Source organism: Salmo salar, chromosome 06, assembly GCF_965601325.2.
Source record: "Salmo salar chromosome 06, fSalSal1, whole genome shotgun sequence".
Taxonomy (NCBI): domain Eukaryota; kingdom Metazoa; phylum Chordata; class Actinopteri; order Salmoniformes; family Salmonidae; genus Salmo; species Salmo salar.
Window position 1 is genome coordinate 4,050,137 of NC_138296.1, and position 12,636 is coordinate 4,062,772.

At 41.5% G+C, this 12,636-nt stretch overlaps 1 long non-coding RNA gene across 2 annotated transcripts; it reads right to left on the reverse strand.

The window, feature by feature from the left end:
- Nucleotides 1–4,724: 4,724 nt before the first annotated feature.
- LOC145879786 (uncharacterized) lies at nucleotides 4,725–10,074 on the reverse strand. Of its 2 annotated transcripts, XR_014392543.1 has the most exons (4): nucleotides 9,905–10,074; nucleotides 9,677–9,723; nucleotides 9,099–9,235; nucleotides 4,725–6,786 (listed from the first exon to the last, which is right to left on the reverse strand). It is a non-coding gene; the product is annotated as an uncharacterized LOC145879786 (long non-coding RNA). The 2 variants fall into 2 exon arrangements; XR_014392542.1 differs by lacking the exon at nucleotides 4,725–6,786 and having other exon boundaries at nucleotides 8,052–9,235.
- Between the last annotated feature and the right edge of the window lie 2,562 nt (nucleotides 10,075–12,636).

The window sequence follows — 12,636 nt, forward strand, 5'->3', positions numbered from 1 at the left end:
GACACCAACTAGTATCCCCTTTATGATCTAGCCAGGTCATTACAGTATATACAATATCTCTACCATATACAGAGAGCCTTCCATCTGCCAGAAACCAACTAGTATCACCTTTATTATATTACATTCATATTATTACTATTAGATGGCAAGACTGTAAAATGAGGTACTTGCCGCTGGGCTGTTGCAGTGTTCTACAATGTGCTCGACATGGCTGCTAGCAACACGTGTTGTACAAGCAATGCTTTGACAAGACAGTCAGCAGGAGAGATTTCATGATGGATCTGGCATGTGAGCTTCGTGAGAACCACATGAAGGCAGAGAAAGAAGCTACATTCACCAAGCAGGCAGCAGGTCCTGCTCTCCCTCTTCCCCAAGCACCACAGCTCCAAGCAGCCAGCAGGTCCTGCTCTCCCTCTTCCCCAAGCACCACAGCTCCAAGCAGGCAGCAGGTCCTGCTCTCTCTCTTCCCCAAGCACCACAGCTCCAAGCAGTCAGCAGGTCCTGCTCTCCCTCTTCCCCAAGCACCACAGCTCCAAGCACCACAGTCTTGTCATCAATATATTTCCACAAATATTTATTTATGAAATTAATCGTAATTGTTAATAATAATTGTTCATGCACTGGTGCTTTTGTTTAGGAACACAGAATACATTTCACCTGGCTGGTTTTATTATTATTATATATTTTATTGTTTCTACTTTGTCAAAAGAAGCTGTAACTGGACTTTATTAAGTACAATAACTCTATTACTAATCGGATCTACAAATAAAGTTGATCAAATGGATTACACTGTAATGTTTTTATTGTAAGGGAAACGGAAATGGGCTGTAGGACGATTTATTTTCTACTTAGTAGAATTAACAATTGTTGTTATTTTATTGATATATTTCTTCATGTAATTAATCCTGTACAATAGTTTATACACTATTTATCAAGTGTTTATTTCTGCACCTTGCTGGTTGAAATTCATCTGATGCATATGATAAAGTGGACGCCTGGCAACTTTCTCTAGCGGGGACTTATGTGCTGAAAGACCAGGTGGTTCTGGTGTTAAGGACTGGTAGATGGGTGTTCTGATAGGCTGAAAGACCAGGTGGTTCTAGTGTTAATGACTGGTAGATGGGTGTTCTGATATGCTGAAAGACCAGGTGGTTCTAGTGTTAAGGACTGGTAGATGGGTGTTCTGATAGGCTGAAAGACCAGGTGGTTCTAGTGTTAAGGACTGGTAGATGGGTGTTCTGATAGGCTGATAGACCAGGTGATTCTAGTGTTAAGGACTGGTAGATGGGTGTTCTGATAGGCTGAAAGACCAGGTGGTTCTAGTGTTAAGGACTGGTAGATGGGTGTTCTGATAGACCAGGTGATTCTAGTGTTAAGGACTGGTAGATGGGTGTTCTGATAGGCTGAAAGACCAGGTGGTTCTAGTGTTAATGATTGGTAGATGGGTGTTGACCATTCACTCATGCTGACCGGCTCCAGTACTTTGTTCTTGACTAAATCCTCCAAGTCAGCCTCCACTTTTGGTCTGATAGCATAAGGTACAGGTCCTGCTTTCAGAAACTTTGGTTTGCTGTCTGGCTTAATGCCAAGCTTCCCTGTGATGTCGTTCATACAACCCTGCTGTCCGTTAAATCTGTCTGTTTCTTTAAGATGGCAGGTAGGTCTGTGTCTCCATGTGTCATTGTCTGCACTGATGGCCAGTCAGTGTGATTTTCTCTAACTATGAACATCCCAGTTGTGGCGCATAGTCTCCTTTCAGGAGGTAGAGTGGCAGCTTTCAGTTTGTCTGTATACCTGAACTGTGACATCAGTGATGCCTCTCACAGTGACAGATTCACCTCTGTAAGTCTTTAGCACGAGGTGCGCTGGTTAAAGTGGAAGGTGTTTCAGTCTTACTTCCTGGTCTGATGAGTCACTCACCTCAGTGTTCTCTTACTCAACAGTGTGAACATGTTTATTTGTCTTTCTTGAGAATGTCTGTTTCTTGTTTCCCGTTTTGCATTTTCTGTTCTCTTTTTGTTTCTAGAGGTTTTGTCAAATGTGTATTTTTTTTACCACAGGCTGGGCAATCCATGTACTTACACCAACATGTAGAATCCTGACATCCCTTTATACCACAGGCTGGACAATCCATGTACTTACACCAACATGTAGAATCCTGACATCCATTTATACCACAGGCTGGACAATCCATGTACTTACACCAACATGTAGAATCCTGACATCCATTTATACCACAGGCTGGACAATCCATGTACTTACACCAACATGTAGAATCCTGACATCCCTTTAAACCACAGGCAGGGCAATCCATGTCCTTCCACCAGCATGTAGAATCCTGACATCCCTTTATACCACAGGCTGGACAATCCATGTACTTACACCAGCATGTAGAATCCTGACATCCCTTTAAACCACAGGCAGGGCAATCCATGTCCTTACACCAACATGTAGAATCCTGACATCCCTTTATACCACAGGCTGGACAATCCATGTACTTACACCAGCATGTAGAATCCTGACATCCCTTTATACCACAGGCTGGACAATCCATGTCCTTACACCAGCATGTAGAATCCTGACATCCATTTATACCACAGGCTGGACAATCCATGTCCTTCCACCAGCATGTAGAATCCTGACATCCCTTTATACCACAGGCTGGACAATCCATGTCCTTACACCAGCATGTAGAATCCTGACATCCCTTTATACCACAGGCTGGACAATCCATGTCCTTACACCAGCATGTAGAATCCTGACATCCCTTTATACCACAGGCTGGACAATCCATGTCCTTACACCAGCATGTAGAATCCTGACATCCCTTTATACCACAGGCTGGACAATCCATGTCCTTACACCAGCATGTAGAATCCTGACATCCCTTTATACCACAGGCTGGACAATCCATGTCCTTACACCAGCATGTAGAATCCTGACATCCCTTTATACCACAGGCAGGACAATCCATGTCCTTACACCAGCATGGTGTCTGATGTCCCACCTGCCACAGTGGAAGCATGTGACTTGATTTCTGTCTCTGATTTTCAGTTGAAACACTGCGCACTTTTCCTTTTTTTGTGATCAACTTTTTTATTTATTATAAAGGAACACAGACAAGAACAAACAGCAGCAGGAACGGTTATACAGCTAGAGACACAATACTGTTAAAATATATATCAGAACAAATAGCAGCAGGAATGGTTATACAGCTGGAGACACAATACTGTTAAAATACATATCAGAACAAATAGCAGCAGGAATGGTTATACAGCTACAGACAACACTGTTAAAATATATATCAGAACAAATAGCAGCAGGAATGGTTATACAGCTAGAGACAACACTGTTAAAAAATACAAAAATCTGTATATTATGTAAACCAGTTATTGAAGGGAATTATAATTAACCACATATACAATCACGCACCTGAGCAGCATCAACCCTTCCTGGGACCACCCCAACCCACCCTCTAACCCCTCCTGGGACCACCCCAACCCACCCTCCAACCCCTCCTGGGACCACCCCAACCCACCCTCCAACCCCTCCTGGGACCACCCCAACCCACCCTCCAACCCCTCCTGGGACCACCCCAAAGAGGAGAGGTTCTGATTTTCATTAAATGATGTTTTCTAGGTGGAAGGTGAACCCTGTGTATGAGATTACAAAGTATCAGCTGGTGATTAGGATTGTTAGATGAAACCACTAAGTTCCTGATGAACTCAGCTGGTGAGACTCTTTAGCAGCTAGTTCCATGGACACAGTGATTTCAATGTCCTTCACCAAGGTCAGATGACTTTCAGTCAACAGTCTCTTTAGTGTAGCTTCACTCCGTAGCCCACATACTAGTCTGTCTCTAATGATGTCATTTACAACACCATTCAACTCACAGTGTTCTGATAGTTTCTTTAATGCAGCAGCAAACATTGGTACTGATTCTCCCTCTTCCTGATGTCTCCTGTGGAACCTGAACCTTTCAGCATTAACTAGTGGTTCTGGTGAAAAATGTCCTTTAAGTATCTCCACAATATCCCCATACGTCTTGTTACCTGTTCTGTCTGGCTGTAGCAGGCTGACTAGTAAATTACATGTCTTTGGCCCCATTACACTAAAAACTGTAAGTACAATGTTGTCCTCATCAATGTAATTTACAAGAACAAAATATTCAAACAGTTCTGTATATGAGGTCCCCTGCTCAATACTTTCATCAAACTGTCCAATGTTTCCAACAATTCCAGTCATTTTTCATTTCTCAATAGGATCCTGATTGTCACATATTTCAGTATTGTCCTCAACCACAGCAATATTTTCCTCAGTCACGTAATCTTCATTCACTCATTTAGCAGTTATTAATTCCTCAGTTTGTCTTCACAGTTGAATAAATGTATTTTCCTTTAATCAATGTATATTCCTCCCTTTTTAATCAAGTTGTTTTCCCGCGCCGACATCCGTCTCGGGTCCTTTTCTGCCGTCCATGACGATGCTAACTCTCTTAGCTAGCTCCACTATGCACTTGCCTCTGCTAGCAATACACTGTGCTAACATTAGCCTGGACTGTACCACAGAAAATAAGTTTTAAACAGTTGTTAAAACATACTTTTTCCAGACAGAATAGTTCCTGTAGGTTCAGACTTACTCATCACCAATCTGTTGTTATGTCTGGTGGGTTTCATAACCACGTCTGTATAACAATTCAATAATGATGAGACGGGAGACAGGAATCAGTTCAACCATTTATCTGGAATGTGATCATCTCAACACATACAAACCCCCATGATGCTCTGAGGCACAACCCCAATATACAACAAATATATCAATAAATAAGTAAAAGGACACTAAGCAAAATTTTAAGAGGACTTTCAATGTTTAGTTCTAGAAAGTAGGGCCATGGGATAAGGTCAGAAAGCTCAGTATGTGTAACACCCTGGCCATAGAGAGGGGTTTTTTGTTCTTATTTTGGTTAGGCCAGGGTGTTACATTGGGTGGGAGTTCTATGCTCATTTTCTATGTTGTCTGTTTCATTGATTTTGGCCGTGTGGCTTCCAATCAGGCACAGCTGTTGTTGGTTTTTGCTGATTGGGAGTCACACATAAGTGCCTGTTTTTCCGTTGGGGTTTTGTGGGTAATTGTTTCTGTTAGATTATTTCCTAACAGGACTGTTTTGCTGTGGTGTTTTTGTTCAGTTTTGTATAGTGTTCTTACGTTAATTAAAATCATGATGAACACTAACTCCACTGCGCCTTGGTCTACTCTCTCTCCCGACAGCCATTACAGTATGTTTGATAGCTGGTTACAGAGGTAACATAACAAGCATGAGGTCCATTATAACACAGTGAAATAGAGGTGGGGGCTAAAAGAAGACATGGACAGTGAGACGGTGTGAGGAGGTCAGAGGTGAAACACTAGATCAGGACAGATAGAAATGTCAGGGCTGGAAATAGACAGAGACACATTCTGATCATGGCTCAGACCTGAGACACCCAAACAGAAGATGTCATAACACATGTCTGGTGAGTACTCAGGCCATGGAATTGTGTTCAGATCCTTGCGACATCGGGTCGTGCATTATCATGCTGGATGAATGGCACGACAATGGGATCTCATCTCGGTATCTCTGTGCATTCAAATAGCCATCGATAAAAGGCACTGATGTTCATTGTCTGTAGCTTATGCCTGCCCATACCATAACCCCATCCCCACCATCAGGCACTCTGTTCACAACGTTGACATCAGCAAACCGCTTGCCCACATGACTCCATACATGTGGTCTGTGGTTTTTAGGTCGGTTGGACATACTGCCAGATTCTCTACAACAACGTGGCTTAGAGAAATTAACATTCAATTCTCTATAACATCTCTGGTGGACATTCCTGCAGTCAGCATACCACGCACCCTCAAAACTTGACACATCTGTGGCATTGTGTTCTGTGACAAAACTGCATATTTTAGAGGGGCCTTTTATTGTCCACAGTACAAGGTGCACCTGTGTAAGGATCATGCTGTTTTATCGGCTTCTTGAAATGTCACACCTGTCAAGTGGATGGATTATCTTGGCAAAGGAGAAAGGCTCACTAACAGGGATGTAAAATATTTTGACAGAAATAAGCTTTTTGTGCATATGGAACATTTCAGCTCATGAAACATGGGACCAACACTTTACATGTTGCCTTTATATTTTAGTTCAGTGTATTTACAGGAATAAACTGGCCCAAACTGGTGTGTGTGTCCAGTGTGTGTTGGCCCAGACTGTGTATGTGTGTGTCCAGTGTGTGTGTCCAGTATGTGTCCAGTGTGTGTGTGTGTTTCCAGTATGTGTATACAGTGTGTTTGTGTGGTTTGTGTTGTCATGGATATATACAATTGAAGATCTGCTGGAGTCCAAGTCAAACCCAGATTGTTTATTTATGATCTCAGAGAGAATAACAGAGTTCCACAGTGTAGACAGTCTGAATTCAGAAGCATTGTGATCTCAGAGAGAATAACAGAGTTCCACAGTGTAGACAATCTGAATTCAGAAGCATTGTGATCTCAGAGAGAATAACAGAGTTCCACAGTGTAGACAGTCTGAATTCAGAAGCATTGTGATCTCAGAGAGAATAACAGAGTTCAACAGTGTAGACAGTCTGAATTCAGAAGCATTGTGATCTCAGAGAGAATAACAGAGTTCCACAGTGTAGACAGTCTGAATTCTGAAGCATTGGTTAATAAGCACATATCTTCATAGTTTCCTGTTCTTGGGCGGAACTCGCAGGAACAGCTGGTTTGCAACACAGGATTATACTCCTAAGAACAGGACATTATAACAGGACCGTTTCACAAGGTTAGTAACATACTCAGTTATGTGGACACAAACAATTAACATGTTCCATTACAGTGTGTGTGTGTGTCCAGTGTATGAGTGTCCAGTGTGTGTGTGTGTGTGTGTGTGTGTGTGTGTGTGTGTGTGTGTGTGTGTGTGTGTGTGTGAGTGTGTGTGTGTCCAATTGTGTGTGTCTCCTGTGTGTGTGTGTGTGTGTGTGTGTGTGTGTGTGTGTGTGTGTGTGTGTGTGTGTGTGTGTGTGTGTGTGTGTGTGTGTGTGTGTGTGTGCGTGCATGTGTGTGTGAGTGTGTGTCCAGAGGACCATGGAAAGAGACAGAAACAGAGGTCTATATTATTTACAGTAATAAACTGGCCTGAAACTGGTGTGTGTGTGTTACTCCATGTATTTAAATGTCATATTGTGATCAAACATAAAACACATGATTAGAGTGAAACATCATGTTGTGTTTGACACAGGGACACTGAGGAATCATCATTAACCTGTTAGGGCTAGGGGGCAGCATTTGCACGTCTGGATAAAAAAAATGTACCCGATTTAATCTGGTTACTAATCCTACCCAGTAACTAGAATATGCATATACTTATTATATATGGATAGAAAACACTCTAAAGTTTCTAAAACTGTTTGAATGGTGTCTGTGAGTATAACAGAACTCATTTGGCAGGCAAAACCCTGAGACATTTTCTGACAGGAAGTGGATACCTGATGTGTTGTATTGACTTTAAACCTATCCCATTGAAAAACACAGGGGCTGAGGAATATTTTGGCACTTCCTATTGCTTCCACTAGATGTCACCAGCCTTTACAAAGTGTTTTGAGTCTTCTGGAGGGAGATCTGACCGAACAAGAGCCATGGAACGATGATGTCCCATTAGACACCTGGCGCGCGAGTTCATGTTGGGTACCCTCGTTCCAATACGTTATAAAAGAGTATGCATTCGTCCACCTTGAATATTATTCATGTTCTGGTTAAAAAAGGCCCTAATGATTTATGCTATACAACGTTTGACATGTTTGAACGAACGGAAATATATTTTTTCCCCTCGTTCATGACGAGAAGTCCGGCTGGCTTAGATCATGTGCTAACAAGACGGAGATTTTTGGACATAAATGATGAGCTTTTTTGAACAAAACTACATTCGTTATGGACCTGTGATACCTGGAAGTGACATCTGATGAAGAGAATCAAAGGTAATGGATTATTTACATAGTATTTTCGATTTTAGATCTCCCCAACATGACGTCTAGTCTGTATCGCAACGCGTATTTTTCTGGGCGCAGTGCTCAGATTATTGCAAAGTGTGATTTCCCAGTAAGGTTATTTTTAAATCTGGCAAGTTGATTGCGTTCAAGAGATGTAAATCTATAATTCTTTAAATGACAATATAATATTTTAGCAATGTTTTCTCATTTTAATTATTTAATTTGTGACGCTGACTTGACTGCCGGTTATTGGAGGGAAACGATTTCCTCAACATCAATGCCATAGTAAAACGCTGTTTTTGGATATAAATATGAACTTGATAGAACTAAAAATGCATGCATTGTCTAACATAATGTCCTAGGAGTGTCATCTGATGGAGATTGTAAAAGGTTAGTGCATCATTTTAGCTGGTTTTATGGTTTTGGTGACCCTGTCTTTGACTTGACAAAACATTACACACAACTCTTGTAAATGTACTGTCCTAACATACTCTAAATTTATGCTTTCGCCGTAAAACCTTTTTGAAATCGTAAAACGTGGTTAGATTAAGGAGATGTTTATCTTTCAAATGGTGTAAAATAGTTGTATTTTTGAAAAATTTGAATTTTGACATTTATTTGGATTCAAATTTGCCGCTCTTGAAATGCACCTGCTGTTGATGGAGTGCACCACGGGTGGCACGCTAGCGTCCCACCTAGCCCATAGAGGTTAACCCAAAACCCTGGATAGAGGGGCTCAGTGAATGTGGAGGAGAATGTGATCAGGTGGGTCAGTGTGTCAGAGGAGGCTCTATAGAAGGATAGAGTGCCGGCTGGCCAGTCCAGATACACTCCTACTCTGTGGGGTCTGCAGGGGCGGACGTTTATGGTAGTGAGATTATTATTGTGCCAGACAATGTAACAGTTGTCAGAGCAGAACAGACTCCAGGACTTGTCATTCCATCCAAGACAACAGTCCTTAACCCTTCCTCTCCTGTTGATTCCTTTATACGTCACTCCTATAGCAGCCTCTCTCCCACTCCACTCTACCTCCCAGTAACAGCACCCAGTCAGACCCTCTCTACACAGCACCTGTTGACAGTCCTCAAATCTCTCTGGGTGATCAGGATACGGCTGCTCCTCTCTCCTCCATGTCACCTTTCTGTTCTCCTCAGACAGAGAGAGGAGTCTGTTTACTGTGTTTGGGTCCAGTGTGAGATCACAGACATCTGATGGATGAAACCAGACACAATATTAGAAATCCTCATCATTCACATTAGAATGTTAACTCACTTTTCACTAATTATTTTAATGTAAATCTTTCTAGGTATCAAAAGGAGAAGTTAAGGTAACTTGAGACTTGTTGAATGATTATATGTTATACTGTATGGTAATATAAAACACACTTATTCCCATTAATTCCCCCCCCCACACACACACACCACACACACACACACACACACACACACCCACACACACACACACACACACACACACACACATTGTCAAAGCAACTCTTTCTAAACTTTGGTGTCCCTGATTTCTGCTTCTGTAGAACGACAGCTGATATTTGATATGACCAAGTCAGTAATGATGGTGGTCTTTGACTTTGACTTAACTTGAATTAAGACTTATTCTTAGTCATATTCTTCACAGCAGTCAACACTCACATTTTCTAAGCCCAGGTTTCATTGTGTACTCTCCACCATGTTCCACACTGTAGCGGTAAGCAGAAGAACAGACAGTCATTGAGGGATACACCTGAACTCACACACACACACACACACACACACAATCAGCATAAAACTTTGTCCAAGTTGTGGTCAGAATGTTTGTCTTAACTAGCCTGATAAGTCAAACATGTCTGATATGAACATTGACATAAACCCTCTACATACTTGAGTTTCTCCAGTCTGCAGTGTGGATCCTCCAGTCCAGCAGAGAGCAGTCTGACTCCTGAGTCTCCTGGGTGATTGTAGCTCAGGTCCAGCTCTCTCAGGTGTGAGGGGTTTGACCTCAGAGTTGAGACCAGAGAAGCACAGCCTTCCTCTGTCACTTGACAGCGTGACAGCCTGCAAAGAGTAAAATCATATTAAAATCACACTGCTATTCTTTGGTGGTGGCAGTATATTTTTTATATATTTTTAGATATATCAGTGTCCTGAAACCTGCCATACCTATTCATAAATTAATGTATCATTATTATAAATGACAAATTATCAAAGTTGTAGAGAGAAAAATGTATAGTACAAATATTTGAGTAGACTGACCAGACTAGTTTAAAAATCAGTATCAGTCAAAAGACAGACAGTGAGGTATCAGATTTAGATTGTATTGAGTATACAGTCCACACCATATCTATTTGACAGTGAAGCTAACATTTTTAATGTGTCTCTATATTCCAGCATTTTGGATTTGAGATCAAATGTGGATTTAAACCAGGGACGCACTGCCTAGACCGTTGCACCACTCGGGAGCCCAAGTGTGTGTGTGCCCAGTGTATGTGTCCAGCGTGTGTGTCCAGTGTTTATGTGTGTGTGTGTCCAATGTGTGTGTGTGTCCATTGTGTGCCAGTGTGTGTGTCCAGTGTGTGTGACCAATGTGTGTGTCCAGTGTGTCCAGCGTGTGTGTCCAGTGTTTGTGTGTGTCCGTTGTTTGTATACCGGTATTTTAATGTTTGGTTTGTTAAATGTGACACGCCATGTGTAATGTCAATTTTTATAGTTTACTTCGATACTTGAGTCTGCTCTTTCTCTCCGTGACACTTTCCACAGTGACCTAGCCACTTCCCCTGTCACTCAAGGAGCGCATTTGATGTTCCTCAACCGCAAGACACTTGCGTTCTGTCTGCATGGTCAATGCAGCACATGGAACAATGTTGATGACAACAATGCTGTTTTCACTCTGCCTGGTCAATGCAGCTCATGGAACAATGTTGATGACAACAATGCTGTTTTCACTCTGCCTGGTCAATGCAGCACATGGAACAATGTTGATGACAACAATGCTGTTTTCACTCTGCCTGGTCAATGCAGCACATGGAACAATGTTGATGACAACAATGCTGTTTTCACTTTGCTTCTTTATATAAATCCACTAGTGTTCTATAATGACACTATTAGTCTGTGTTTCTTACATCAGCAAAACAGCAAGTTTGTCTTTTCTTTGCAAGTTGCCCTAGAATCTTGTTAGACGCTAATTGTTAGCCGCTAATGCTAATAGCTAGCTAGCTAATAAATGTACTGAGTAAGATCAAACGTAGCTAGCTAATACAGCCTGGTAATACCAGTGATGGTGTAGACCTAAATCAGCATGTTGTTTGTGCAACAGTATCGTCTAAATCAAAGAGGAATATGCAAAGCAAGACTGTTAGCTACATGAAGTAGCTAAGAGAAAACATGCAATGTAGCCAAAGCTTATAGGGTCCCCTAGGAAACACCTATCAACACTTTAGTTCCTACGCTGTCACAATAACTCCTCCCTGGCATTTTAATTCGTTGTCATCTCAAACACTGTATTCAAAGTACCCACTATTATACTCTAACTATAGAATTAGAATAGTCATTCTATTTCCATGATTCTAACAGTTTTGCTCTAATTCGTAAGTCAAATCACAATTGCAACATTTGGTTAAAAATAAGTCCTAGATTATTTGCCCATATCGTACAGCCCTACGTGGCAGTGTGGAAATTATCTCAATTGAGCAGTGGTGTAAAGGACTTAGGTAAAAATACTTTCAAGTACTACTTACTTTACTGTTTTATTTTTGACAACTTTAACTTTTACTTCACTACATTCCTAAAGAAAATACTATACTTTTTACTCAATACATTTTCCCTAACACCTAAAAGTACTCATTTTGAATGCTTAGCAGGACAGAAGAATGGTCCAATTCACACTCTTATCAAGAGAACATCCTGGTCATCCCTACTGCCTCTGATCTGAAGGACTCACTAAACACAAATGCTTTGTTTAAAAATGATGTCTGAGTGTTGGAGTGTGACCCTGTCTATCTGTAAATAAAAAATTCAAAAAGAAAGTGGTGCCATCTGGTTTGCATAATATAAGGATTTTGAAATTATTTATACTTTTATTTTTGATACCTAAGTACATTTTATCAATGACTTAAAAAAAAAGTAACCTTTATTTAACTTAGCAAGTCAGTTAAGAAAAGTTCTTACTTACAATGACGGCCTACCAGGAACAGTGGATTAATTGAAATCACGTTTGTGTTGCCACCCTTGGATCCCTCACTACTCATAAAGCACCCTGGGATCACTCACTACTCATAAAGCACCCTGGGATCACTCACTACTCATCAAGCACCCTGGGATCACTCACTACTCATAAAGCACCCTGGGATCACTCACTACTCATCAAGCACCCTGGGATCACTCACTACTCATAAAGCACCCTGGGATCACTCACTACTCATGAAGCACCCTGGGATCACTCACTACTCATCAAGCACCCTGGGATCACTCACTACTCATAAAGCACCCTGGGATCACTCACTACTCATGAAGCACCCTGGGATCACTCACTACTCATAAAGCACCCTGGGATCACTCACTACTCATAAAGCACCCTGGGATCACTCACTACTCATAAAGCACCCTGGGATCACTCA